The sequence below is a fragment of the Ictidomys tridecemlineatus genome, chromosome 1 (genome assembly GCF_052094955.1).
Source record: "Ictidomys tridecemlineatus isolate mIctTri1 chromosome 1, mIctTri1.hap1, whole genome shotgun sequence".
Taxonomy (NCBI): domain Eukaryota; kingdom Metazoa; phylum Chordata; class Mammalia; order Rodentia; family Sciuridae; genus Ictidomys; species Ictidomys tridecemlineatus.
The window spans coordinates 44,533,162-44,561,088 of NC_135477.1; the positions used below are offsets into that span (position 1 = coordinate 44,533,162).

At 51.3% G+C, this 27,927-nt stretch overlaps 1 protein-coding gene and 2 long non-coding RNA genes across 14 annotated transcripts in view; 1 reads left to right on the top strand and 2 right to left on the bottom strand.

The window, feature by feature from the left end:
- Positions 1–27,927, bottom strand: part of Rps24 (ribosomal protein S24) — a 462,172-nt gene that overhangs the window by 150,602 nt on the left and 283,643 nt on the right. The window lies entirely within an intron of this gene.
- LOC144375258 (uncharacterized) lies at positions 148–15,650 on the top strand. 11 transcript variants are annotated; one of them, XR_013434859.1, is made up of 8 exons: positions 148–1,244; positions 2,491–2,699; positions 3,404–3,558; positions 4,810–5,298; positions 5,833–5,858; positions 8,702–8,791; positions 11,263–13,713; positions 14,736–15,650. It is a non-coding gene; the product is annotated as an uncharacterized LOC144375258 (long non-coding RNA). The 11 variants fall into 11 exon arrangements; XR_013434863.1 differs by having other exon boundaries at positions 2,491–2,543; XR_013434866.1 differs by lacking the exon at positions 148–1,244 and adding an exon at positions 1,828–2,248 and having other exon boundaries at positions 2,491–2,543.
- Positions 15,104–27,899, bottom strand: LOC120885419 (uncharacterized). The gene is made up of 3 exons (XR_005728020.2): positions 27,383–27,899; positions 25,487–25,705; positions 15,104–15,575 (listed from the first exon to the last, which is right to left on the bottom strand). It is a non-coding gene; the product is annotated as an uncharacterized LOC120885419 (long non-coding RNA).

Here is a 27,927-nt window from a genome sequence, read left to right on the forward strand (position 1 = left end):
AGGTTTATGAAGTTCTGGACAGGCAGGTGGCCTTGACTCAGAGGTATCCCCTCCTGTCCCTGTGTCACATGAATCCAGAGGACGCCAATGGGAGCGCTTCAAGTAGACTCCGCCCCCCCCCCTGCGGGTTACTACCGGGGCACTGTTCCGCCCCACCCCACGCAGCTTGGGGCAGCTCTTCTCTGTGAGGACCATGCACCCATTTCACAGCTGTGCCAAGCAGAGAGAGATGGGCTGCTGGGTCTCTGCAGAGCCTCGAGAGGCAGGTCTTCCAGCTATTGCCGAGAAGCATTCGACAGAATACCTGGAGTCCCGCCAGGCACTGAGACTGAGCCTGCTTGGCACCAGCCCCTGGGAAAGAAAACTGCAGAGTGCGGCTCGTTCCCAGAAACTGGAGACCAGGGGCTTCTGATAAGGCCAGTCTGTTTTCCCAAGCCTGCCAGTCAGTCTGAGAACACGGGCAGGCAGGGGGAGGCTGCTGTGTGCAGCACGACTCGGGCAGGGAGAGCCCAGCTCACAGCCCCAGAGAGCCAAGCCCATCTCCTGCACCCCCCAGCCTGACGCCCAAGCAGTTTGGAGGCTGTGCACGGCTCTGCCCCTGGGGCATTGGCTAGGGCTCAACCAGGACAGGGGGCTCCACAGGGGAGGGGAAGCTGCCCCTGCCTGTCTGCAGGGCCAGTTCCCACACCGCGGCTTTGTCCTCAGAGTAACTGCTTAAGGAAATCTGGATACAGATCAGTGTCCTCGTTTGACACTCAAGGAAATGGAGACTCAGAGCAGAGAGGCAAATTGCTCAAGGTCACAGTCAATAACAAGGCGGAATTCGCAGCGCAGCCTCCTGCTTTACCCCACGGTGCTGTCCTTCTTCTGTAGTTTATCCACAAGGCCCCTGAGAGCGTGGCTGAAAGTGGCACACTGTGGATCGAAGTCCAAAATGGACTCAGAGGACCTAAGGAATGATCCTGGTTCTAGCATTAAGCAGCTGTGTGGTCCTGGGCAAGTTTATTTCCCCCTCGGGTTTGTGTAGGAAGAAATCTGGCCCCAACCATTCAGATTGGGCTATGGCAGAGAGAAGAGAGGAGCCCAGGAACAGAAGAGGCCCAGCTGCCGTCACTTAACTCAGGCTGGGTGCTGCTGCCTGGGTCAGACCAGCTGGGGTCCACAGCCAAGGAGCAAGGAGAGGCTCCCCACTTCCTCAGTGCGGACGGCTGAGCCTCACCTTCCTAGGCGTCACTCTGTCACCTGTAAGTGGACACAGTATTACTCAGAAGGTCATCATCATGATTAGAGGGGATGGATAAACGCAGGGAGGGAACCTGAGGGTGGCCTGGCCTCCTGCAGACAAAATGGGGACCCAGAGGTGCCCCGACTTTGTGCCCACAGAACGAAGGACCCAGGAGGGCACCACTTCATGCCCTCAAGGAGGGGACCTAAAAGTGCACTGGCTCCACACTCATGAGCAGGGACCCAGAGGCGCTCCTTCTTGGCACTGACGGGATGCCCTGGCTTCCGTCAGACTGGCTGCAGGGAAGGGGAATTCTCAGAAGCAGCTCCTCAAGGAGCAGGATTGGAAACAGAGAACTTCAAAATCCCCCCATCACACAGGCCTGTCCAACCACAGCCCCTCCCCCAGCCCTCTGCAGCCCAAACCCATCTGGCAACCATCTAATGCAGCAGGAATGTTTGCAGGCGGCAGGCCCTGGCCTGGAAGCCACCTCCCCTGTGGCATCCGGTGGCCAGGTGGGGGAGATCAAGGATGCTGTGAGGAGACCCAGCGGGGCCCTCCCTCTCCTCCCTAGGTGGAAATCAGGTCTGTTATTGCCCAGATTGTTTCTGGTATTTTGATACCGTGAGAGATCTTAAGGAAGAGACCAAGAGGGCTGGGCAGGGATGCAGAGGCTCTGGGGTAGTAGGTGGAGCTAGGAAGTTCATTGGTCTCGGGCCGTGTCAATCATCACTGCTCTACAATGGTGAGGAGAGGAGACCGAGGAAGGAGAGCAGGCTCCTGGGAGGCATTGCAGGAAAGAGACAGGCTTCCAGGGAAAGGATGGAGGCAGGCTCTGCAGAGAGGGTGTCACGCCCCACCGGTCCCCCAGGACTCCCAGCTGCCAGAGAGCAGCTGGACACGATATCCTTAGCCTGCTCAGGGTGTGACATTAGTGCAGAAGCCTTTCCCCAAGTACAGGGGCAAACCAGAGAGACCAGCAAAGCCAGCCTAGAGCTGGCACTTCATGCACTTGGTGTCCAGGTCGGTGACTTTGATATTATTCTTCCCTTCTCCGACCAGCTACAGCCAATCCTTCAAGACCTACTGGACTTTTCTGCTGTGTCTTTGGAATCCACCTGCTTTTCCTAGCCCCTGTGCCCAGAGGAGCAGAGCCTAGCTCCAGCCTCTCCAACCTGGGTGCTGCCCTCCCCTCCTGCCAGGTCTTCCTGTTTGTTTCCTCTGGACCCCCTGCAACTCATCTGTCTCTCCCCTCTTCCCTCCAGGGGCTCCTCTTGCTGGCCTCAGCACCCTCCAAGATGCAGCACTGCCCAGCACTGTAGGTGCTTCATAAAAATTTGTGGAATGAATGAAATGAAGGCGGGGAGGAGAGAGAGGAGAAGGGAGCAGAGATCCTTGCCCAATGGACGTAAATAAACTCAGGGGAAGAATGAAGCCTGGCTGTGAATCCAGAGGGAGCATCGGCACAGGCAGAGTATTTTGTTCCCCTCGTTTTAGGTCAGGTGGTTAAAATCCTGCTGCAATTGGTCCTTGAAAGAGTCTGAGACCCAAACATAGAAAAGGGTTTCTCTGAGGTCACTGGGTCCCTCTCCTTCTCTACGCACCCTCTCTGCAGAGCCTAGATAGGCAGTTATGTCTCCTGTTCAGGAACCTTCCAGTGATAGGGCAGTCCCTATCCATCAGGACCACCCTGCTGAGTGACCTCTGCCTCCTAGGAGTTGCATGATCCCAAAGAGGAGAATTAGGAACCCAGGCTAAGTCCAGACTGGCTCAGGCTGCCCGGCACCTTCAGGTCTCCAGTTCCCCAGGGGTTTCCTCCCCAAGGAACCACTGGAATTCCTCCGTCAGGAAGCGGAACCCCCCTCCATCCACCCCCCACCCCCATCCTGGCTGCTGATCTGGCCTCTCGCCAGGTGGTTAATACTGCTCCTTGTGTTTGGAGCAGAGAACTAAACACAGATCTCCCAGGAGCTTAGAGGGAAGCTGGCCAAATGTGGGGGAAGCTGATGAGGAGTATGAACACGCTGGTCTCCATGCCAGGGATGGACTCCATTAGCTGGAGAAGTGGGCATTCTCTAGAGCTGCCCCTGGGGCTGGGGGAAACACAGCTTAGGTGGGGATGGGGCTCGTCCTGTGTCCAATGCTCCAGCTTCTTGATTTTTCTACCCCACCTACAAGCTCCATCTGGAAAGAATTGAGAAGAGCCTGGGTTGTCCCCTGTTCCCATCCTGTCTTCCGCCTGAGCCCCTGCAGGGAGCCCCTCTGCCCCACCCCACTCTCCCTCCCAATAAAGCAGACTCTCAGGAGAGACACCGGACTTCACTCCGACTGGGGTAAGTGGTTAATAACATCTAAATGCATCATCTTTCCACAGGGATTAGCATTGGCAGGATCCAGGATTTAAGGGAAAGCAGAAAAGCAATAATGGGGATTTCAGGCCCTGGCCAACGGCTGGCAACGTGGGGAAGCCCTGGAAACTTCCCAATATCTTTAAGACTGTCCGGACGTCATTAATAGCAGAGACACCAGCTTGTGTGTTTCTGGCTTTGCGACTCGCTTTGTGGACATGTCCCTGATCCTCTCTGACCCAATTCCCTCATCTGTACAATGGGAGTAACACTTCCACTCTCATTAAGTTGTTGTGAAAGTCAAATGCAGTAAGGAGGTCAGGCCCTGGGCACAGAGCGGGCGCTCCAGTGCCATTTCTTTCCTTCCTTCTTTCACGTGCCAGGCATTTTCCATGGAGGAGTGGACAGAGTGGGGATCGGGGTGAGATGTAGGTAAAGGCATCATGTATGTGCACTTGAACCTTGGTTGTTTCCCGCAGTCAACGACCTTGAAGCTGTCTCAAACCTGCTCCTCTGCATTTTGCCCCAGGATATCCTGCAACTTGGAGAAATCATCTCAGAGGGGGACCTTACAATGGAGACCTTGTGGTTCCCAACTTCCACATCCTTAGAAATCATAAACCCTCTGCAATCATCTCCAGAGACAGGGACGTAGTCAGCAGCCACTGTCTTCTTTCAGCTGGCACTCAGTCCAGTGTTCTGTTTGTCTGTAGCCACCATGAAGCTCAGTAGCTTAAAGCAAACATTATCATCACCTCTTACGTTGCCGTGGGTTGACTGGACTTCGTGGACAGCTCACGCTCCACGTTTCCAAATGGGACGATAGTCAGAGGTGAACTGGGATGACAGAGGGGCTGGTCATTCAAAGATCTGATTGCTCTGGACCTCACAGATGGCGCATTCATGCTTCTGGGCTGTCCACCAGAACAACTACACATAGCCTCTCCAAGGGGCTTGCCCATCTCCTAACATGGCGGCTGGTTTCCCCAGACAGAACCCAAGGGTCCCAGGCTGAAGCTGCAGGGCTTCTTAGGGACCAACCTTGGGAGTCTCTGAGCATCAGTTCCACCCATTCCATTAGTCAAACAGACCCAAGTCCAGCCCAGATTCAAGGTGATGGAGATAGGAGCTCACCTCTTTTTGTTGTTGTTGTTCTAATTAATTATACATGAGAGCAGAATGCAGTTCAATTCCTTGTACACAAATGGGGTACAGCTTTTCATTTATTTTGATTAGAAAAATGGAGGAACTCATCTCTTAACTCGGGAGAGGCCAAGTCACCCTGCAGAAGAGCATGTGGCAAGAAACAGCACGGTAGTCATCTCTGGAAGCTTCATCTTCCATACGTAGCACCTGGTCTTCCCAGGTAAAAGAACTGTGCTCATCGCAGGGGTGAGGGACAAGCACTGTCCCAGGAGTCAAACCAGCTCCGGACTGTCCTGTTCCACCCTGGAACTACCCGGCTGTCACCTACACTGATAAAGTTGATGCTAAGTCCCCAAGGCTGCTAGGAGCTCCCCACGTGCTTTAAGGAGCATTCTAAGGACAGCAGGAGATCACCCGCTGCTTTGTTCTGCTCTAACAAGCCTCTGCCAAGCGCTGGCTCACTCATCCATCCAACAACCATTCGCCCAGGGCCCGCTTGTGCCATCCCAGAGAGAAACCCACACAGCAGGAGATGCAGCGTTCCATGGAAGACGTGGACAGTCACAGAACACTGCACAGGTCAGTGGACCCCGGGGGGGATGTGGGGCTGATGTGGGTGCAGGCAGGGGAGGGGCTGGCTTTGATTAGGGAAGTGGAAACAGGGAGAACTTCTCTACCTTCAAGCCCAGATCAGAAGCTGTTCTTAAGGGATCCATGTAGGTGTCCAGGGAGGACAGGAGGGGAGAGGGTGAGAAGGCAGAGCAGGCCACCTGGGTGGCTAAGGTGGAAAGAGAAGCAGGCACAGGGTGCCGTCAGGAAACAAGGTAAAAAGCAGGGGTCGGAAGGCCATGCCACCTCTTAGACTTAAAACCAAGGGGAAACTTGGAAGACTCTACCCCCCTCAAATCTCCGATCTAGGAAGACCACTCAGGGTGCTGGGGACAGTGGCTTAGAAGGAAGCGACTCAAGAACAGCACGATGGTGCCTTTATTATTTTGTCATTGACTTATTAGATTCTAGACTCTGCCCCAGGCTCTTCCCATTCTTTGACCTATTAGATATCAGGACAACGGCCTAAGTGAGGGAACTGTATACAGTTATCCTATTTTGCAGATGAGAACATCAAGGCACACAGAAAGGTGAGTTTCTTGTCCAGAGTCACAAATCAAGGAATAGTGACCCTGAAAACCCAATTGGGCAGGCTGGCCCCAGGGTGTGCCTGTCTCCCTGTTTGGTGTGCCCTGCTGTGGCTGCGATTCAGGTGTCAGACACTCAGCAGGGCTCCCGGGCCCCGGCAGGGAGTCACTCCATGCGGACACATGAGCGAAGGCCAGGTGAGTGTGGAACACGTTGCCAGCCCCACATCACTGGGTTTACTAGCTTTCTTGCCCTGAAGCAACGTGAACATCCTCTCTTGCTGTTCTCTGTGGCCGCGCCCGCCCAGTGCCAGGGACAATGATTGAGAAATAAGGCACTGAACCGGCTACAGACTGACAGGCGAGCCTTAGAGACCTGTGCAGACAGATGCAGGAGCACTTTGTCCTGTCTGTCACAGCATCCAGGGACCCCAACCAAGCCTGCTGCTCCGTCACCCCCCCCCTCACCTCCGTCCCCTCTGCACCCTGCTGAGAGCTCTAAGAGAAGCACCTGCCTGCAGCCCGACTTAGCATTCAGAACAAGGTGCCCCTGCTGGAAGGCTATTGGCGGCAAAGCAGAGGAGGCCCAGCTTTGGAGCACACAGGATCTGCTGGGAACCTCCTGAGGGGCTGGTGCTGAGAGAAGCAAAACAGATGCTCAGTGGGGACAAGTTGCACTTCACAAGCAGTTAGCACAGTCCCAGTCCCAGAGATGCAGAGAGAAGTGCTTGTTGGCATCAGGAGCTGGAGGAACCCGACTGTCATCTCATTAAATCCTCAGTCACTGTCCCACTTGTCATCTGGCTGTCTCTGGCTCCCTATTCTCCTGCTTTCCTTTCAAGAGGTATCAGCATGGCCCAGTGCACCAGGGACGGGTCTCTTGATCCTTCAATCTGCAACCAGAGCTTTGGTGTACCATCTTATTCCCCTCTTCCTCCTGGCATTTAGGCCTCCCAAGAAGTAAGGGTAAGAGAAAGAGAAATAGTAGCCCCCCCTTATTCAAAGTTTTGCCTCCCATGGTTGCAGTTAAATATTGTCTCAAAATATTAAGTAGAATATTCCAGAAATAGCCATCGTAAATTATAAGTTGTGCACCTTTTAGAGTAATATAATGAAATCTGTCCTCCTTCATCCTGCCTGGGGCAAGAATCACCCTTTGTCCAGTGTGTCCACACTGTATATGCTACCCACCTCTTAGTCATTTAGTAGCCTTCTGTGTTATCTGATTGGCTGTGGATATATCACAATATCCATGTTCAAGCAATCCTTATTTTACCTAATAAAGGCCCCCAATGCACAGAAGTAGTGAAACTAGAAACTTGGATATGTAAATACGTAAAACAAAAGCCATAATGTGCTTCCTTTAGTGGGGGGGGGGGGATTAGCAGAGATTTGCTTAACCACTGAGCCACATCCCCAGCCCTTTTAATTTTTATTTTATTTAGAGGCAGCATCTCTCTAAATTGCTTAGGGGCTCACTAAATTGCTGAGGATGACCTCAAACTTAAAGTCTTCCCACCTCAGCCTTCCGAGTTGCTGGGATTACGGCCATGCACCCCCACACCAGGAAAAATGCTTTCTTAAAATGAAAAAGTGAAAGTTCTCAACTTAATGAGAAAAGGAAAAAAAAATTATGCTGAGGTGACTAAGATCCATGGTAGGAATGAAGTGAAAAAAATCTATAATCCATAATGTGTAGGTTTTGGTACAGTTTTAGGCATTCCCTGGGGTCTTGGAATGTATCCCCCTTGGATAAGGGGAGACGGCTGTAATCAGCCCCACACCACGGGGCAGTATGTGGGGGAGCCCAGAGGGTGAGGTGACTTGGCTCCGCAAACATTTGGCAGGATCAGGATTTTAAGCCCAGACCCTGTGACTCCCTATCCAAGGCTCTCCCCTTTGCCCCTTTTCTTGTCATGTCTTCACCGGTTTCTCTTTGGGACCTTCATGGAGCCCATTTATTATCAACCACTAAAGAGACACCCTCCTGGCTGAAGACCTCACTGAGGGCCAGATTCTGGGCAGGTGACAGAGGAAGAGGTCCCTGTTGCAGGGGAGGGCCCCAGTGATGCCAGAGCAGCTCAGAGCAGGCAACAGGAACGAGGCGGGAGAGAGGAAGGTGAGGATGACGCTCCCCTCCGCGACCAGCCACTGGCCAACTGGACTTTTGCTAAGTCTGGCTGAACAGAGGGTCTGGGACACAGCCCATGGTTTATCCCTTCACTCCTGGGAGAATTCTCTGCCTGGCCACTTACAGATCACTTCTTTGAAGTAAGTTCTGTATTTGCAAGAAAAGGAGGTTCTGGGAGAGAAGATAGATACAGGTTTCCTAGCTGAGCTCATAAAAGCCAAAGGAAAATATTCAGAATTTCAAGGGATAAGTTCCAGAATCTTTCACAAAGATGCCTGTCGCCTAGTCAGATCCTACTCATGAATAAAATACCCCCAAGCAACTTCCACCAGACCTATAGAGGCTTCCACCTGCGTCATGTCGGTATGAGCGTGGGACATCGTTTAGCTCCTGGGACCTGTCCTTGACCCCTGACTGGCTGGGACTGGGAGAGGGTTTAGAATGGATGCTCACAACCAATGAAAAGGCCAAGCAAGAATGAGCCTCCCACCAGGTGTGGTCATACAGGCCTGTCATCCCAGTGGCTCAGGAGACTGAGGTAGGAGGATCACGAGTTCAAAGCCAGCCTCAGCAAAACCCAGGCCCTAAGCAACTCAGTGAGACCTTTTCTCTAAATAAAATACAAAATAGGGCTGGGGGTGTGGCCCAGTAGTGGAGTGCCCCTGAGTTCAATCCCCAGTATCTCCCTGACCAAAAAAAATGACTCTCCCTACAGATTAGCAGAACTCCTTCAGCTGCTACAGAAACTCAAGTGAACCAGCGTTCTCACAAAGAGGGATCTAGCCGCAGGAACAGAGGGATCCAGGTACTTGACTGCCCTGAGATGCCCTCTCCACCTTCTATCAGCTTTTCTTTGACAGTTGACTTTATTCTTCCAGTTTTAGGTTCTTAGGAGGATGAAATACTGGTCCCAGGCATCTCTGGCTCAGATCTAAACAAATCTATACAAAAGGGGTACAAAGCTCTTCTAGACCAGTTCAAATGGCAACGATGCTGGGGAAGGGCTCTGAGTGGCCCGTCTTAGAGCACAGGACCAGGATGGCGGTCCCCCAGGTCAGAACCAGGAGAAGGCGAGGCTGAGGGGTGAGGGAAAGACGTTGCCACCACACTGCAGTTAGTGAAGGAGGCAGGCTGCACCCTACAGAGGGTCAGGAATGAGGAAAGACCCCGAAGTGGAAAATGCTGCTTGGGTGCTAGCAGGCTGCACAGTGGGTGCCCACTTGGAAAAGAGGAAGTTGCTTTCTCCCAGATGCTAGACCGTCCGTAGGAAGCATATGACTCCTCTTCTCCCCTATGTGCCCCCAATTCTTTCTCCTTGTCCTCAGGCCAGCCAGTTGGGTTCCAAATCACTAAAGGCAGTGGATTGCCATGGAAAGACAGATAGTTCTAGAAGCCAGGAGCCTTGTTTTTCTGTTCTGCCTCCAATAGGCTGTGTGACCTAGGATAGAAAAAACACCTTCTCTGGATCCTATACACTTCCTTTAAAAACCAATGGAGGTGGACTAGTGAGTGCCCGAGGCCCTGCTAATTCCTTCTGGAAGGTCAGGGTGTAGTAGTGGGCCTTCGTGACATTGCCACGTTTAACTTCTCCATATCCATTCACCCTAGCCAGTTAACTAACCACGCCTCCCAACCCTTAATCCTCACAAGCTCAGCCACCTGCAGACCAGCCACAGGCAATGACATCAGTTGGCAATGATGAAAGGGAGAGGAACATCCTAGCAACACTCTACCCCGGCCCACCACGTCCTCTGGATAGGAAGCATCAGAGTTCAGGGTAGCTACAGACCTGGCTGCTTAACAGGAGGGCACGCTTCTCGCCCATCAAGGGTCCTTCGCCAGGGTGTGCAATGTCCTTGAGATGTGCATCACATGGTGGCACCCGTGAGGTTGTTCTTGCTCCAAAGCATCTGCTGTGCAGATGATAGCATCAAGCCCCAAGGAAGAGAGGTGACTTGCCCGAGATCACGTGTGAGTCAATGTCTAGGTTCCCAAGCCTTGGTTTCTGCGGTGGGTTACAACCAGTGCTACCTTTCACAGAGACATACACCTGGGAGCAGACCAGCCCTCCTGGGATGTGGCTCCCTCCTTGATCCTGTCTTGCTCTCCCAAGCACCCCACTTCCCCCAGTCCAGATGAGCTCACTGCACACACCTCTGTTCCTGTTGTTGCCCCTGCCTGGCCTGTCTTCCCCTGGATCCTGCGCACACAGGCTCACCCTACAGGACTCTGCTAACTCCTTGACCTTCAAGCCACCTTCCCTGGTGGCTGTGGCTCCCGTCAATCATTAATTCGGTCTCTCAGTGTTCCCTTATAACACAGCAACACACTTAGGATAAAAGCCAGGGTGCTTCTAGTGGCCCACCTGACCACCCAGCCTGGCCCCCACCTAGCCCTTCAGCTTCTCTCCTCCACTGGGGTCCCTGCCTCTGCCCAGTCGCACCAGCCTCCCTGTAGTCCCCAAATCCTTGCAGTGCATTTTCTGTTGTCCTTCTCTGGATCTCCACTCTGCTCACCCTGCCCTTTGTTCTATCCCCACGTCACCTCCTTAGAGAGCCCTTCCCCACCACCCCATTAAATCTGACTCAGTGCCCTTGAACTCTCTATCCTAAGGCCAATTCCAATTCTTCCAAAGCCCTTGTGTTTGCTTGAAATCCACTAAGTGTTTGGTTAGCTGCTGAGCTGGTTGTCTGCCTTCTTCATGAGAAGGCAAGTTCTACAAGGGCAAAAAACTCGGCGTGTCCACAGCTGTTCCCCTCACTTCTGAAACAGTGTCTGGCCCATAGGGGGCCCTGTGCAAATAAATCAATAAGTGAACAGTTGCAATGAAACGACATCTCAGAATTAGAAGGAGCTAGGATGCCCCTAGTGTGTGTGAGGTGGATCTTCTTCGTGGAGTCCCTGTCTGTGTAAACAATCTGAGTCAATCAAAATCAGGCTGTCAGCAGCATCCCATGATGTAATCACATGCCAACCTACAGAAAAAATACCTAATAATGAACAATCTGAAATGAAATGAAGGAAACAATTCTGCTGACAATAGTGTCAAAAAGAATTCTTAGGAATACATTTAGCAAAAGACGTGCAAGATTTATCCTCTGACAACTAAGAGACAGTTGAAGGAAATCAAAGGTCTAAAAGAAATTATTTGGGAAGATATCATATGCTCATGGATCAGAAGACCTCATATTGTTAAGGTGGAAATACTCCCAAATTGATCTACAGATTCAATGCAAATGCTATCAAAATTTCAGCTGGCTTTCTTTTTTTTTTCAGAAATGGACAAGCTGGTCCTACGATTCTAAATGAATTTCTAAATGAATTCAAGGGACCTAGAATAACCAAAGTTGGAGGACTTGCACTTCCTGATTTCAAAACTTACTTCCAAGTTACAGTAATCAAGACAGTGTGGTACTGGCATAAGAACAAACATGTAGATTAATTGAATCAAATTAAGAATCCAGAAATAAATCTTCACATTTACAGTCAATTCATCTTTGGCAATGGTGCCAAAGCAATTCAATGGGTGAAATAATAGTCTTTGCAACAAGATGGTGCTGGGACAACATAGAAAAGAGTGAAGTTGGAGCCCCACATCATGCCATATGCAAAAATCACCAAAAAGTGGATCAAAACCCAAATATAAAAGCTGAAAATATAAAACTCTTAGAAGAAAATATGGGGTAAACTTTCATGATGGTGGATTGGACAATGGTTTCTTAGATGTCACCCCAAGTGTGCAAAGCAATAAAATTAAAAATTGAAAAATTGGACTTCACAAAAATGCAAAACTTTTGTGCTTCAAAGAATATCATCAACAAAGTAAAAAGACAACCCACTAAATAGGTGTAAAATATGCAAATCACACATTGGATAAAGGACTTGTATGTAGCATACATAAAGAACTCTTATAACTCAATAATAAAATGACAAATATCCAACTTCTGATGGTCAAAGGATCTGAATGGACATAGCTCCAAGAAAGACATACAAAGGTCAACAAACACATAATAAGATGCTTACTATCATTATAGGAAAATATAAATCAAGATCATAATGAAACATAATTTCACACCCACTAGTATAGCTAGAATCAAAAGGTCAAATAACAATAGGTGGGAAGGGTTCAGAAAAAATAGAACCCTGATCCACTCCTGACAGAAGAAGAAAATGGTACTGTGGCTTTGGAAAACAGAGTCTGACAGTTCCTCAAATGATTAACATAGAGTTAACATCTGACCCAGCAATTCCACTCCTAGGTATATACTCAAGAGAAACGAAAATGGGTCTACATAAAAACACCAGAGGAAATAAATCAACAATATTATTCATTATAGCCAAAAGGTGGGAACAACTCAAAGTTCCATCAATAGACAGATGAATAAACAGAACGTGAAATTCCTGCAGTTGAACACTCTCTGCCACAGAAAGAAATGGAGTGCTGATTCATGTTACCACAGGGGTGAACCATGAAAACATACTAAGTGAGAGAGATTGGTCACAAAAGATCAATATTGTATGATTCCATGCATCTAAAACGTCCACAACATGCAACTCAAGACTCAGATGAGAAAGAATATAGATTCATATTTGCTTGGCCAGGGACATAGGTACAGGGAAGTGGCTAAAGGGTATAGGATTTCTTTGGGGGTGATGGAAGTGTCTTAGACTTGATTTGGGTCATGGGCACAAGCCAGGCTTGTCCAGGACTAAGGACAGGAGCATCCAGAGAGTTCTAGTACGTGCTGGCCAATCTCTTGTGGCCAATGCAATTGATTGCAGAGTCCACCTGGAGCCCATGTCAAGCAACACTGCAAAGGAGTGTCCACACTCTAGTGGAAAGCGTATCAGACCTCCAGTAATGTCTGCTAGAGACAGGAAGTGCTGATACACAAACCAAGCATTTGCCAACTATGATCAGGTTCCCCCATTCCCTGCACAAACAAAAAAGTAAGCCCATTGGCGGAGGGGAATGGCCAGTGGCTAGATTCCAGGGGGATGGGATGCAGTCTTGGCCTGACACCTGCAGCCCGCAGCAATCTGGCCATGCTTACCTCTCCAGCCTTGCTTCTCATCATGCCCCATCCTTGTCCGTGCTGTAGCCAGTGTGTTCCCAGAAGTACCTGGACCATGCCGTGTGGCCCAGTGTGGCAGCACTGAGGTTTGGACCCCACCCTGTGTCTTCCACAAACCTATCCTCATCAAAGCCCTCAACGGCCCCAGGAGAGGGGGGTGTTATCCCCACGGGAGGGATGATAGCACCCAGGTGCTCAGAGGCACCGCCTGGCCCAGATCCACAGCAAAGCCAGGATTCCAAACCAGGAGAGGGGGCTTCAGTGCCTGTGCTCAACCCACAGCCCCAGGAGGTCTCCAAGGAAAGAACAGCTTCTCTTGCCCTCTCTCCAGTCCCAGCACACACGAACAAAACTGATGCAGGAAAGAACACTGTGAGCAAAACCCTGGAGCTCCTCAAGGTCACATCACCCTTGATCCATAAGCTCCTGCACTTCACTCCATGACTTCAGGGGTCACCCTTCTAGACCCACCCCCAGTGACTGTCCAGTTCTTTTTCTTTCTTGCATAGCTAATGATCTAGGGAGAACCCACTGATATCATCATTTCTGCTGCTTCTCCGATCTCACGTTTGTCACCTCTCCGACGTCATGAGCGGGTCCTCTGGCAAGCCCAGGGGATGCTCTTTGAAGACTCATCCAGGACTTCTCTGTGGTAAGGCACCCAGGCCCTCCTCTGTCTCCAAACTCACTCTCCCTTTGACTCCTTAGCAAATGCTGTCTGTGGCCCAGTTTCCTCACCTGGCTCTTCCAGTTTCAGCACAGCAGAGGGCAGCTGTGTACCTGCTGCCACTTTCACAGCCGGTGCCCTGAAGGGAGTCCACCTCTGTGCCTCGAGGGTCCTCTAAGCCAGAACCCTTGGCTTACATGAAGGCAAGGCCAAAACATGGCGGGTTAATACTCCCAGGGGCAACTGGCAACCAGATGGGAGATGGGAGCTAGAGGGTGAATGGCCATCTTTGGGAGGAAGATGTTCTCCACAGTTCCCTAAAGAGTGCTGGTGGACTTAAGCCCCAGTGGCCATGCAGTGTGCACCCTTTCTTGACCTGCCCTTCCTACCCTCTCCAGTTTTAGGGATCAACTTGCACTTACCCCAGTCCTTCATAGGCTCTACTGTGGGGTGCCCATCACCATCTCATCTTCCTTCCCTTCAACACATTCATTTCCCATCTCTTCGTAGAATGCTCCCCTGGCTGCCGCTCCTCCACCCAACCCTGCCTGTGCCCTTCCACCAACCTTCAACACATTCATTTCCCATCTCTTCGTAGAATGCTCCCCTGGCTGCCGCTCCTCCACCCAACCCTGCCTGTGCCCTTCCACCAACCCGCCTATGTCACACTGGTCCCTTCTTGTGTCCATGCAGCACTTCCCACCCGCAGCACTGTTCCCTCTGTTCCTTGACCACCTCTCCCATGAGCCCAACTGTCCCCCACAACTGACAACTGCCACCTACCCCAGCAGGATTGGGGTAGGATTTAGATCCTAAAGGCCATGACTTTCCACGCACGGAGCTGGTGGATCCTGTGGGCTCAGCAGAGAGATGGGAACTGAGCTACTTTCTGCACCCACTTCCGTCCCAGCCTTGCTCGGCTCTAGCTGAATTTGTAAACATCCGAGTCTCTTTAGGAGGTGGGAAGCAGGCAGGGAGCCAAGGAGAGCATCTGCCTTCTGTTCCAGGTCAGCACCGGAGACGTGTAGCTCCCCCCCACACACACCTTCACGTGGGATTGACCAGACTATCAGAGGGAGGCCAATGGCCAGCCAGACGGCATCGGTGACTTGTGAGGTCCAAGATGATCCAGGGACAGCCATGGGCCCAACAAAGTGCAGTGACCTCCATCTAAGTCGAGGGGAAAAGCCCAACTCGGAGAATATCTGCCAACCCGCTCTCCACCAGGCCCTGAGCTGGTTCCTGAAGGGAAAAGAACCTTCCCCAAGCAGGTCCCCGTCCTCAGGTGGGGCTCAATCTAGTGGGAATGTATACTTAATTCCAGTCCCTGACTTCCGGCGCCCAAGTTCTAATCAAGAAAAAGCACAGTCAATAAGAAGATTAGCTAACGTTTATTGAGGGCTTACTCAATATGCCAGGGTTTCCTGAGCATTGTGAAAGCATTGAATTATTTACTTACCACAGTAACCCTGGGTGGCATGCTGGGGCCGGCTCCTAGCTGCTCACGAGAGCCAGTTGTTAAATTTTCAGGAATTTTACAAGCAGGGTGTTAAATACAGCTATTATTTTAAAAAAATTAAATTACATAAAGTCACAATTAAATAAATCATTGTAAAAAAACAAAAGTAATAAATTCTCAAGAGTTCATCGCTTCCCAATGATCTCACCGCCTGCTATTGTTCCCCGGGTCCTGAGGCCGTCAGCGTCAACCTCGTCTGCCTGGTGGAAACACTACACAATGGTGGCCCCCCTGAGTGTCTCTTCCAGGATCTGTGTCTGGTGACGTCATGGTGGAAATGGACAGAGGCGACAACCAGGGCTTGATTTCTGTGTTGTGGTGGGTTTTCCTAGACGCAAGAAAATAATGGAGAAAATACTTGTCATCCAATTCAACCAAGTCGATTCATGCCTTTGACAAACGAGCGACACTGGTTCCTTGGCCCCTGCTTCTTCATTTTTTAAAGTTACTCAAGGTAAACAAAAGTCCCAACCAACTTTCAGGCAGGAACTGCACCCAGAGAGCCTGCTACTAAACACTTACAACGGACATGCAGTGCCTCTTGGGTGGGTGTCTCTTGGGTGGGCCTGATTCTTCAGAGCAGGAATGGCCAGGTTAGAAAGAGCCACAGCAAGAGCCAAGCTCTGCATCCCCAGAGCATCTCGATGGCCCCCTTCTCCCTAGTAATCCTGGACAAGCCTTCAGGGGGAGCTGGTTTCTGGCCTATTCCGTCTGCTCCCCACCCCAGACAAGAGGGGCTCAGGCCAATCCCTGTAGGTGGGGCACAGGAGACAGACGGGGTAGACAGGGAGCCCAGGTGAGCAAGGAAGTGCTGAGAGACCAGCAGGAAAATGAAGCCAAGTGAGGCAGCGTCAGGCCTGGGCCAAGGTGGCACTTTCAGAAGACAGATTAGATTAGGTAAAGAAAGACTCAAAGCAGACAGTGCAGGCAGGGCTGCCCAAGATTCCCGCAGCAGAAGCCAAGGTCCTCGGTCACTCCTTAGGCCCTGGGGACTCGTGCCTGAGCAGGGAGATGGCTAAGACGCCAGCCTGGCTTGGAAACTCTCCTTGCACTACGGGACAGGCCACCGCAGCCTCCCAGAATGTGGCCTCACCAAGGAGCCTTTGCAGCAGGCCCAAAGGTGGCCAAAAAACAGGAAGCAGATTCAGGGACACCTCAGAGGTCAGAAGAGATGGCTCTGGGGGCTCATTTATATGGTGACAATAAAGTCCAACTCCCCCAGGTCTCTGAGGTCCTTCCCACCGTGCTCAAGACCCTTCCCAGCCTCTCCCCACAAGTGCCTCTGACAGTCCAGCCACAAGACACCTCTCACTGTCCCCAGATAAGCAGGGCCCATTTCTCCCTCTGAGACCTTGCACAGGTTGGTGCTTTTGGCTGGGGAAGTCAGGGAAGGCTTCGCAGACCAGGTGATGTCTATGCCAGGTGCTGGAGAGGTGAGCAAAGGTGTAGGGGAAAGGCATCTAACAGCCCAGATCCCCCTCTTGCACGTGCACAGAGCGTTCATTGCAGCCACCTCTCGACTGTACTATCACAAGCCCCCATAATGGTGGAGGTGTGGCCTCTCCGGCGCCCAGTAGGAACTCCAGTCAATGTGCAGGCTGCGTAGCTTGGGCAGGTTGCCCAGCATTGAGAAGTGCAGTCGTGCTAGCTGCGAGCCACATGCAACTGCTGATCCAGAACTATGTTTGACCTACAAAACTAGCAATTTCATATGTTCCAACCTAATAGCCTCTCTGTGACTCTGTAAATGGGGTTAATAGCAGTACCACTCTCCCTGGATTGTTGGGGAGATTAAATGAATTAACACCTGTGTGAACACCTGCGCTGCAGCCTGGCACGCAGCCAGCAGGTGATAACAATAGCCGACATTGCACAGCACCTACTATGTTCCAGCAGTGTCCGAGTGCACTGCCTGGGGAAACCACCAGCTCATCCAGCCATTGGCCATAAGTCCTGCTCTTATCCCCACTTCCCAGAGGAGGAAGGGGAGCCACAGAGAGGCAAAACACTCGCCTGAATTTACACTGAAGGGAGGTGAGGAGTTTGGATTTGAACTCAGCAATTTGTGTTGTCAAAAATGCGTGGATGCAGTGGTGCACGCCTGTAATCCCAGCAGCTCAGAAGGCTGAGGCAGGAGGATCATGAGTTCAAAGCCAGCCTCAGCAACTAAGTGAGGCCCTAAGCAACTCAGTGAGACCCTGTCTCTAAATAAAATACATAAAAAAAGGACTAGGGATGTGGCTCAGATGTTAAGCACCTGAGTTCAATCTCTAGTACAAAAAAAGAAAGAAAGAAAGAAAGAAACCCACTACATTACACAGCTTCTCTGATAGGATCAAAGTGTGCTATTATTGCTCACTGCCACAGAGAGTTCCACTGGATGGGTGGGTGTTAAGGTAACTAGGGACTCCCTGTAGGATTTGGGTTTGGGGAGCTTATGCAAATAGAGGTGGGGCTGGGCAGGTGGAGGTCTGGAGAGGACCAGAGAAGTCACCAGCAGCCTGGGGCACTGGCTCAGGTGGGCAGGTGCAGGGGGTTCATGGAGTTTACTGTGGAGGCCCCTCTGGGGCACTTGAAGGCCAGCACTTGGCAGATGGCTTGAGACCATCACCCGTCAGATGTGCAAAGCCAGGAGTCAGGAAGATGAACGGGACCCTGGAGCCTTCTGGGCACCTTTGCATCTGTCTTTGTGTCTGACTGCCGTGACCTTTTGAGAATGATGAATTCTTATGAGCTTCCACCTTCAAAATCTCATACAATTCACTTTGGTCAACCCTAACTCAAAACCCACAGAGAACGGGATTCTGGGAGATATAAGTCCCAGGTTTGGCCAAATCTGCAGACCCCACACCGTCCTGGAGAGTGAGTCTGAGAATAGTGGAGCAGAGTGAACCCAGGGAGGGGAGGGTGGGGTTTGTCCCGCATTCTTCCCATCTCCCCTTCGCTTGGCAACAGAAATCCACTGTCCCATGGAGAAGTCGTTCCTCAAGATGGCACTCGGGACCTGCACCTCAGACACCCGCCTCCCAGCCCCTCCTCCAGCTGTGCCCTGCCACCCACTCCACTGGCCTTCGCCATCCTCAAACACTCAACGCCCCTTCCTGAGACCAAACCTGGTTCCCTGAGCCAGAAATGTGCTTCCAGGGGACTTTCCTCCCCACAGCAAGGACCCTCTCTTGTCTGCCCATCCCTCTGCCTCCTGCCTCGACTCTGTTTGAGTCTGGTCTCCACCCTGCTTCCCTGGGCCACCCAGTGACTCAGGAGCCGTTGATCTCATCCTTCCTCCAGGCAAGTCCTAATAGTCTAAGCCCATTTAAAAGGGGTCACCATGCCGACTTACTGGACCAGGGACGGGTTCTTCTCCAAAATTGCCCAATCTAATTATAATCCACTCTTGGGCCAATGATACTGCTCTCTCTCTTACTAGACAAGAACAAGGACACCCCAAGTCCCCCCGTGTTGCTGACCACCATGCCATCTTTTGAAGAGACTGAAATCAAAACTGTGGATGGGGATGTGGACAGCAAAAAGGAGCCCAAGTCCCAAGTATCCTTACAGAACTGCCACAGGGACCCTCCCTGAGATCTACATCCCTGTGTTTGAGATTTTTTTTAATTGTTGTTGGGTCACTTGTAATTCTAAAAGCATCCCACAGCTAAACAGGCTTCTCGACTATGTACACTTCAACGCATTCCCTGCAAGTCCAGTACAAATGTCACCCCTTCTGGGAGTCCCTCCCCATAATCCACCAGGCCCTGGACCTCTCTCTCTTTCAGCACTTGGGTCCACTCCTCATCCCAACCCCAGAGGTTTCACCTACCCTGTGAGTTGCTGAACTCTTTTAAAGCAAACCATCTCACCAAGACCAGGGCAAGGGAAGTATATATGTGGAATGAAGGTGATTCCATGCAAATGCATGGACTCTCATTCATTCCACATTTGTTCAGTAAATATTTCCTGAGTACCTCTAAGGCAGTGGTAAGGATAGGGTTCTAAGGATAGGGTTGGCTTTGCACATACAGAAGTGCAGGGTAGAGGGGGATTTGTGGCAGGAGAGGCTGCAGGGCAGGGGAGGGAGCCAGACACCAGCGGACTTGACTTGAACAAGAAGCTGGACTTGGCTCAGTGGAGGGAAGAAATTGACCTTGGGTTGGGGGCGACTTGACCTTCTTTTGTGTTCTCCTGGTGGTGGGGGGTGCAGGGGAGTGGAGAGGCAGAGACTGGGAAGGCTTTGGACAGATAGCAGAGGGCTGCTAACATCAGGATCTCTAGGACACATCTGACAGACGCGGCACACGCCCCCTGGCTTTGAGAAAGGAGCAAGCACAGGGGAGCCGAGCATTCATTCATCCATTCATTTTGCTCCCACTGAGGAGTGCCTCCCAGGCACAGGGCACCATACCTAGTGCTTGGAATTAATCCCCTAACACAGAGTACACTGGCCTTATTCTGGCTCAAGAGTCAGGAAGTCCTTTCCCCAAGCTTTGAGATACCTACATCCAAGGTGAAGACAGATGTATGGATCATTTGGGAGGTCACGAGGTCAACCCCAGGCATAAGCAGGCTAGGTGACATCTGGAGCAAGGAGCAGAGCGTCATTCAATTCCTGGAGAGTCTGAGTTAAGTTTGTATCAGACTGTCCCCTCCAGCTGGTTCCTGTCTTCACCCTAAATCTGAACAGAGCCCCACCTTGTCCCCCTATCCAGCGCCCTTGCAGCTGTGAGCAACACCATTCACATAGGATGAGTCCCATAATAGCTCATGGCTGGAAGAATGGCAAATGCTTCCACATGGGCCATGTGTCACTCAGAACTCATGTTCCCATTGACAGAAACCCACCTCAAACTAGTTGAGGCCAAAAGGGGATTATATCCACTCAAAAGGGAGTGGAAAGCAAGAAGCAGCAGAGTCTCAGAACGACAGGGACCAGAATTGGATCAGAACCTCCTCTCTCCATCTTACATCTCTACTTCATCCTCTCCCTGAAGGTCAACCCACGAGCATGTGCAAAACATGGAAGATTTGCCAGGGAGAGGCCCAGCCTGGACACCACACCCATACCAGAGCCCATCATGATTGCCTCTACTTGGTCACCTGTCTATCTGCAGACCAGGCCACCAAGACCAGAGAAGTGAAGTCCTATAGAAACATGGCCTAGTGGTGGGAGCAAGCAGAGCAATGACTGCTACAGGAGAGAGAATGTTGAGAAAGAGGACTGTCCCAGATAAAGCAAGGGGTAGTTATGTAGTACAGATTAGAAGGCCAAATTCAGAAAGATAAGAAGACACTCTTTGGAAAATGGACGGGAGATACAGAGATTTTGTGCTGCCGATGCCTATTATGTCACTCACAGAAGACATCACCTATTGATGACAGCAATCTTTTCCAGTGAGCTCGGACCCCAGGTTGACCCTTCAGCCTAGCACTCCAGGCAAGGCCAATTGACTGGAGCTGGCAAAGGAAGCAAATGAAATCCATTGGCAAACTATGGTATAACAGTAAAATTTAAAAAAAAAAAAAATACATGTGGTCTTTTTCTCTCATTCCTGGCACAGAGCTTCAAAAACTTTTAGAACTTCCTGAGTGAGAGGAAAATCTTTTGTTATCCATAATGAGCACCTCTTGGTCTGACTATATGCTAATGAAGTGATTCATGATGGGCCTTCAGGAGAGGAGATGGCCACACCAGAAACTAAGCACCAGATTAGAGGGTTGGAAGGTCTCCCCCATCTCCAGTGTTCAGGGAGAAAGGAGAGCTAGAAATGGAATTCAATCACATGGTCAATGACAGATCAATCATGCAACCTAATGGTGGATCAGATAAAACTCAGAAATGACGAGGCCGGGACATACTGTTCCCAGTTGCTGGAGGGGGACAACTTGACTCCACTGGGAGAGGGCATAGGAACCTCCATCGTACCCTCATCTCTAAGACCTTGACTATATCTCCTCATTGTGCTGCTCTGGGTACCACTCTAATAAAACAATAGTCATAATGTAGCTCTCTCTCTGGAGTTCTGTGCAATATCTAGTGAACCCTTAAACCTGGACAAGGGTCATGGGAACCCCCCAAAGTTATAGTTGGCTAGACAGAAGTACATCTGAATTCAGGCCTGAGCCCTTAACCTGCAGGGTCTGTGCCTGGGAGTTAGTACCAGAATTGGTCACAAGGTAAGGAATCCAGTCAGTGACAGAAAGCTGGTGTTGGAAAGTTCCAGTGCCACCCCATCTTCTTCTGTCAGATGTGTCTACTAAGGTACCTCTAAAGACAACACAATGCCCACACAGACCCATAGGAAGAATCAACAGTGATGGCCAATTCTCACCAACTACCTGTCTTTGTAAATAAAGTTTTATTGAAACACAGCCACACTCATTCCATTACAAATTATCTACAGACTGCTTTCAAATTAAAATAGCCAAGTCGAGTCATGGTGACAGAAGTTGTACGCTCTTGTCAAGCCTAAAATATGTACTACCTTGCCCTTTATAGAAAAAATATCCATGGCCCCAACCCAGGAGATGTGATCTACAATACTGCAACCCCCAAATCCCTTTAAACTTTCCTGTTCAATTTGAAGCCTCAGGAATATGTTGTAGTCCCTCCTATTTTATATGCTTTTGCATATACATCACACATAAAAGTAAATTTTAAATTACTGAGCTCTGGTTAACTAAAAGTGCCAGAATATGCTCCAAGGAATTGAGATCCTGGGTCCAAAACAATTTTAAAAATGCTCCACGTCTGGGTCAAACCGCGGTTCAGGAGTACCATTACGGCCACAGGTGATGCTTGGTTGGTGAGGGGAGATACTCTTCATTTCTCCCAAAGAGAGATGGGAGATCAAGAGCTGGTGTGAGGCTGGGGCTGGGGCCAGAGGTGTGCACACAATCAGTAGCTGCACACGTGAGGTTCTTCTAGAAAACATTAGGAGTGACAAGAAGATCCACAGGATGGTTTAAATGCCAGCGAGGCATTTCACACCATGTGCAGCAGGTCGTCCTGTCCAGGCTTCTCTTTCGCCCTCTGGATAACAACCTCCACCTTGAACTGCCAGTTGTTGGTTCCAGCAAGGAATCTTCTGCTGCATTCCGTATCCTGGGGATGATGTCACTTATTTGTTCTCAACGAAAGCTTCTTCAAACTGTGTTCCATGGGGCCCTGAGGTCTCCAGAAACTTTTAAGAACTACTGGAGTGGAAAGTGACGTTCAAGGAAATGGGATCCTGGGTCCACAACAACCTTAACCACAGTGTTTCTTATTACCTATTTTATAGTTTGAGAAAAGGGATCTACTAAAAAAAAAATAGGGTATAAAAAAAATCACAGGTCTAAATGGTTCCCTGAAACTCAGACACTTATAGCAAGAGACAGATATATAAATGAGCAAGTCAGGCAGAGTGTGGGACAACTGGGAGTGGTGAGGCCTGTGGTAAATTGCCTAAAATAATCAGGTGCCCAGAGATCAGGTGAAACTACAAATTCAGGGGGCCAGAGTCTTGCAATTTTTCAGTAAGTCTGGAATTATTTTGTGGATATTTCCCAATTATTAAGACAGGTACAGGTCAAACAGATTCCTCTCTGTGGACCAGATGCAGCCAGTAGACAGTGAGTCTGCAACACTCAGCTAGGGCGATGCCTTTGAGAAAACCCAGCCAGGAAGGGCTGCAATTTCCCAGACTCATTCCATAGGACAGCATGGGGTGGCAGGAAAATCCACCAGAAACACAGGCTTCCCAGTCCTGGCTCTGTGAACCCACGGTGTGAGGAGCCCGGAATTCCCTTGGCAGGCAGGCCTCCCATAGATAAGGATAATCGCACTGCCCAGGTGAGTGGGTGGGCAGGATGGAGAGCGCGCGTCGCAGGTGGAAACCCCTCCTGGCAACGGGGCAACGTGGGCACAAGATCAAGGGCGTTGCGCACCATGTGAATGGCACACGGGGCTCCGTGGAGGTCTCCCGAGCAGCCCCAGGGGCACGGCTGGCCCCCAGAGCCGAGCTCGCACTACTAAGGGGATGACAAATGACCACCTTCCCTCTCTGCTCCTCGGTGCGCAGATGAGGAACGAGAGTCTCCTCCGAGAGGCGCGGGCGCCGGGGCCCGTGGCTGTCGAGCGGGATCATTAATAAGATAGATGTTCTTAACGGCTCCAAGAAGGATCATGGAGCTACTCATTATCAGGGGTTGAAATCGCTAATTATTCGTTTCTCTGCAGCTGTCACTCGCCGCGCCCACCCAAACCATGGCCCCAGCAGCGGTCCTTTCTCCCGTGGCCGACAGGGGGCCACCAGCACGCATGGTCGGCCTCGGGGCTGGGGGCAAAGTCTTCCTCCTGCATTAAATACTTATTAAAGTTGATTAGAACTCAATGCACCATAAAATCTCTTTCAAGTCAGTGAAATGCCTTTGGCTACAGATTTTTTTTTTTTCTTCCTTCCCCCAATTCTATCCGAAAGGAACTCCCGGAGAGTATTGGAAAAATTAGATGAGGGTTGAGGAAGGGGAAGTACAGCATTCCGGATTGGAAGGGGAGGAGGTAGATGTCGAATATTTATGGGAGAAGATAGCAAAGCCTGGAAGGAGGACCGAGCCAGGAGTGCGGATTCCGGCAGGGTGGGAAGGCTGCCGGATGCTCGTATTTTTAGGAACGCTATTACCCTGGACCTAAAAATATGAGCCATGGCTTTCTTTAAAAGCGATCTAGGCCCTATTTACATTTCAGAGCAAACAGCATATTGTTTTCATCAGGGGGAAATAAGCACTCATGTTTACCTTATGTTTCCTTCAAAATATTTGCATTTCAAAGCCTTCTGAGCTTTAAGTTTCAGGGCTGTTGGAAACATGGCACCTGGGCTTCTCCCAGATGGGCCACGTTTACAGCGGAAATCCATACCACCCAGCCAGCATGGCACCCCCAGAAAGGACAAGGCCCCCGTAAGGACCAGGACACATCCCCAGGGATGCTACAGCTGAGACCCAAGCTGGTGGCCAGATGAGAGACGGAGGCCCTGGCAGCCCAGTCCGCAAAGCCAGCGTGTGGGTTCTGCACGCTCTGTTCCTCCTCCTGAGTTCTTGGGGTTTTGTTTCTGTTTTTGTTTTTATCTTGGATGAGGGAGTGGACAGTGCGGCCCACTCAGACCCTGGAGGCCTGCCAGGAGGGGGGAACAGGCCTTCCTGGCCTCAGGTCTTCTGACTGAAGCAATGACCAAGTAGACAAAGCAGCACTCCCGGTGTCCACGGGCAGAGACAACTGGGCTCAACCAACTCCTTCTTCTTCTCTTTTTTGCAACCATGGATTGAACTCAGGGGCACTGGGCCACTGAGCCACGTCCCCAGCCCTATTTTGAATTTAATTTAGAGACAAGGTCTCACTGTGTCTTAGTGCCTTGGTTTTGCTGAGGCTGGCTTTGAACTCCTAATCCTCCTGCCTCAGCCTCCCAAGCGGCTGGGATTACAGGTGTGCACCACTGTGCCCAGCCAACTCCCTCTTCTTGCCCCCACATTTCCATTCATTCATTCATTCAACAAACAATTACTGAGAGCCACTGAGGGAGGGACTGGGGCCACAATCGTGAACAAAGCCATCGGGGCTAGCGTTTATGGAAAGCTCACTCTGTGCTGGCTCAGATTTAGAACTGATCAGCAGCTTTTAAATATCCCAGTGTCTGAGCCACACCCTGGACCAGTCAGATGCCAGGCTCTGCGGGGGGCGGGGGCAGGGCAGCACCATCTATTTGTAACACCCTTCGGTGACTGCTGTGGGTGCAGAGCCCACGAGAGAGAGCCGGAGTCTCCTGCAGCAGCAGATGTGAGCTTGCTCCTCCAGCGCTGTTCTGAGACTGGTAAGAATGGTCACCCCCTTTCCACAGAGAAGCCCAGGGAGGTCTACTCCACGGAGGTAGAACAGGAGACACAGGGTCTGACCTGGTGGGCAGGCTCCCAGAGGCTGCACCCTTTTAAGAGCATTGCTGTGGGGCCTGCTGCCCTGGAGAGAGGCCAGTGAACAGACACTGCAAACAGGCAATGTGAAGGCACCACTGGCCTTCTAGCCAGGAGCCATTCCCAGTTCTGTCCTTACTGCCTCTACTATAGAGGCCAAACATCCAGAGACTCGCTATCCCAACCTCCCCTGAGCTAGGATTCTGGCCATCAAGATGCCCTGGCACATCTACTTGGAGCTGCCAGGGAGGGTTTCCCTCCAAGGTTAAAGGACAAGTGCATGAGGAGGGCATCTCTTACCTTTTGTAGCTCATCCTCAGCCTCTACCTGAGAAGGCTGTGAAGATGTGATGTCTGGAGCTGCTGTAGCCATCTTGGGACCATGAGAAGAAGGTTGAGAATGTCACAGACACAGATGGGATTGTGGAACCAAACCTAGATCAGCCTCCTCCTCCAGATGCCTGGTTAAAGAGGAGAACCTAGATGTCTTCCTTGCTTTCAGATGTCCAGTTACTGGTACCTGCATTAATGAAAATTAGATTTGACTATGACTAACAGAAAGCCCTGAACTAATGGTGGCCTGTCCAAGATAGAAGCTTATTTCTCTCTCATAGAAAAGAAGTTTTAAAGTGAAGCAATCCAAAGTCATGGCGCTGGTTTAAGGTCATCAGAGAGCCAAGCATCTTTTCTCTTTCTGCTCTGTCACTCTTAGCATGGGACTCCCAAGCACATGGCTACCCAAGCTCCAGACATCACATTTGCTTTCCAACTGGTGGAAAGGAGGAAAGGTAGAAAAAAGCATGCGTCTTTTCCTTTAAGAACACTGCCCGGGAGCTCTCTGTTCGTATCCCATTGACTAGAATTTGGTGACATGACCACCTTTGGCTCCAAGAGAGGCTGGGTGTTTGTTCTGAGCAGCCAGGAGCCTAACCAAAATGAGAGACTCTGTGGATAAGGAGGAAGGATATGCAGGAGACTTGAGCAGTGGATGCCATCCAGCTAAGGCCCTTGCAGTTCCTCCAAGTGGTTGGCTGACACTTGGGCAGAGGGGGGTCAGTGATATCATCTACCTGATGACAGAGGAACGGGATTTAGCTGAGCCAAAGGAAGGGAGAGCCGTCCCCAAAGGCCAAGCAGCCCAGCCGAGGCCTGGAGGTGAGAGAGAGCAGCACCTTCGGAGAACTGGAAGAAATCCTGTGTCCACACAAAAAAATCAAGAGGGCTGAGAGGTGAACTGGGAGAGGCGTCCAGGGACCGAGCCAGGCAGGAGCCTCACACCACACTCAGGGACACGGACTTGATCCTAAGAGGGACAGAGAGCCCCAGAAGGAACTTGGCAGGAAGGTGCATGGTCAGGGCTGCCTTTAGAAAACTCATTCAGGGTGGAGGACACCTTGGGGTGGAGGCAGGGGAGGCTGGAGGCAGGGAGACCCAGTGAGACACCCTGGCTCCAACAAAGAGGTAGCCTGAGGCAGCCCAGCAAGGTCCCTCATCTGCACAGGGAGCCCAGAAAGCTCTTCCTAGCCTCGCTCTTCTCAGGACAAATGCAGTGGTCCAGGGCAGGTGTGGGGGAGCAGAGGCCCCGAAACCCAGAGAGAGACTAATGCCCACTGGCATAGCCCCACCAGCAGCTCAGCTCAGGCCATTCACGCAGGAATTAAGGACGGAGCCCCACCGATATGGCCGGAAAGCAAGAGAGACCCTCTGGACAGCAGAGGGGGCTGGAGTCCCTCAGGGGCCTCCCACCTGGGCCCAGATGCTCCATTTCCCCGATGGCCCAGCTGCGCTTGTCCCAGAGCCTGGTCAGTGAGTCCAGTGGCTCCCAGTGCCCAGCACTCTGTGCAGTAACTCACGTAAGGACTGATTCGGGGCGAGGGCCACTGCACCCACCAGTTGAGTATCATGAGTGCATTGATGCCTGCTGGTGTGCCCCTTCACCCAACAGCGTGGTCCACACAGGGCATGGGACATCTGCCCGTCAGTGCAGGCTTCGTTGGGAAAGCCTGATGGCCCATTTTCATCACAATATCTGGGAGAGAGGGGCTTCTAGTTCTCCAAGCAGGACTCCAAGGACGCTGGGGTCTGGAGATGTCCAGCTCCACCTGCCCACGGGGCAAATGGTAAATCTGAGGTCAAGGCGGGAAGTGGTGGACCCAAGACCACCATGACTGAGGGTTGGACTGAGCACAATACCCACCTTCCTGGGTGAGGACAGCGGCGTAGTCATGCAGAGCACTTCGGTGCAGGCACAGCCGTACCAGCCCCTCACTGTGGCCTTTGCATCTCACTCGAGGGTGAGGCTGGAGTGTCCTTGGCCCGTCTTCCAGACACCACCTTGAAGATCAGGTCAGGGACTGGCAAACACACGAGGGGCCTCAGAGGCATATCTCGTCTCCGGCAGGCTGAGCCCAGAGTCAGGGCCACAGTGCCCATCCCAGACCTGTCCCCGGAGCCCCTCTGCTGGAGGGGACGCCAGCCCTGAGCACCTCTCCCCTGCTTCTGGAGCCTTGCCCCGCACCCAGCCCACCTCCCGTCCCCAGCTCTGCGTGTTACGTAAAGGGAATCGGGGCTCCGGCAGGTGGGTAGCCAGTGGCAGGCCAGACAGGCATGAGAGAGGCAGTGAATGAAATTCTTTGTTTAAGAAAGGCGTGAGCCGCGCGCTGGCATGTCATTTTGCTGGAAATGCGATTTTCCCTAACAAGTACAGAGCCCTACATGACATGTTGAAAAGTGTATCTCTTT